The 1,664-nt window shown below is 53.7% G+C and overlaps 1 protein-coding gene across 1 annotated transcript in view; it reads right to left on the bottom strand.

Moving 5' to 3' along the window:
- Positions 1-1,664, bottom strand: part of EPOR (erythropoietin receptor) — a 36,448-nt gene that overhangs the window by 27,474 nt on the left and 7,310 nt on the right. The gene's annotated exons all lie outside the window — the stretch shown is intronic.

Here is a 1,664-nt window from a genome sequence, read left to right as displayed (position 1 = left end):
AATAAATAAAACGAACACCAGGGTAAAATCATTAAACTATATGAGTTTAATGCCACTATACAAATACCGAGCTTTCGTCAGCGTTCTGCTGACATCATCAGGGCTTGATCAGCCAGTCTGTGGGAGTGTCTTTATAGGTTGAACACAGTCTGCACACGGCTTTTGGACCTAGTTACCGGTCCTAGTTGCAACAGCTGTGCTCCGGCGATGACTTTTCTTCCGTTAGTTGTTCCTATCCTGCAAGGCTCATTCACGCAGTTGTCTTCCTCCGGTTCATTTGCTCGCGGCTTGGGAATAACCGGGGCATTCCCCCTTCTTTCTCTTATCTTCGATCTTATCCCCTGTTCACCTTGCCCCTGTGATCTTACGTTCTTATTCCTTCCATTAGTCAGATCTGCCTGGTTCGGGGTACCCACTCTCTTTCCCGGGCCCCCGCTGATTTTGGTTGTCTCACTGTCGTTCCTACAAGCCGCTCCCCCTCCTCTTCCTGTGGTCGTGTGTCCCGAGTTCCTTACGTCTCTCCACACCCCACTTTTATCGTTCTCCCGTTCATCCCACCTAACTCGACTAGGTTCGCCTTTCTTCTTTGTCTCCTCTTTCCCTTCGTTCACCTTACTAGGTCCCTTCCTCTCCCCCCCCTCTCGTTCGTCTCTCTTGCTGGTGCCATCGTATCCAGCTCGTATCTTCCCACTCCCCTGCCTGCTGTTCTTAATACCGCCGTTAGTTTCCGGGAAGGGGTGCCCCACTTCCAACCGACTCGGGCGTGCTGGAGTTGCGAGGTGGGGTGGCCGGGTCACCACCAGTGCTGAGGGGTGGTTCGGTGTCTTCCTTTCTTCCTCTTTCGTATCTGGGCGGCTGGGGCGGTTGGGGTGAAGTGGCCGGGATATTCCCGTTGCCGTGAATCGGCCCGGTAGTTCATCTTTCACCCCCTTCTTATGCATGGTCACTTTTACTACTTTCCCTGTCTCCTTGCCTACTTTCACACTTCCCCTGCTTCTCCCACCCTCTACACTCCCCCCATCTTCTCTCCTCTTTCCATTCCCTTCTCTGGTTCCTTTCTCTTTGTCCTCGTATCTATCCCCCCCCATGGTCCCGGTGTATTGGGGTTACTAAATGGGGTAATCGGGTTGCCCTCCCTGGCGCAGAGTGGTTTGGCAGCCTGTTTTCTTCTTCCCTCGCCCATGAGCGAGTAACTATTCGTCTAGGATCCTCTGCTGCCCTGCCGGCTCTCATATTTCCCCCCCTTTTTTTGCTGACCGTGTCTCTAACTTCCACCTTCTTCTTCTCTCCATTCTTATTGCTAATCCCCCTCTCCTTGCTCCCATACCTGTCCCCTCCTTTCTGGTCCGGCTTTATCGGGGGTGTGGGGTGGGGTGGCCGGGTCGCCCTCGCTAGTGCAGGATGGCTTGATGGCTTGTTCTCCTCCTCCCTCGTATCCAAGGGAGTGGCCATTCGTCTGAAGTTCTCTTCCTCCCTATCAATCTCCAGGCTTCTCCCCCTTTCTCTATTGCCCGTATCTCTTATACTTTCCTCTACCTTCCCTCCATTCTCCCTGTTAGTCCCTCTCTCCTTCCCCTTGCCCCCCTGTCTATCTCCCCTTTTCTGGTTCAGGTTTGTCAGGGCTGCAGAGTGGGGTGATCGGGTTGTCATTGCCGGCGCGGGGT

This window comes from Protobothrops mucrosquamatus, unplaced genomic scaffold (assembly GCF_001527695.2).
Source record: "Protobothrops mucrosquamatus isolate PMUCROS unplaced genomic scaffold, P.Mucros_1.0 scaffold150, whole genome shotgun sequence".
Taxonomy (NCBI): Eukaryota; Metazoa; Chordata; class Lepidosauria; order Squamata; family Viperidae; genus Protobothrops; species Protobothrops mucrosquamatus.
This window is presented reverse-complemented; position numbering and strand designations above follow the sequence as displayed.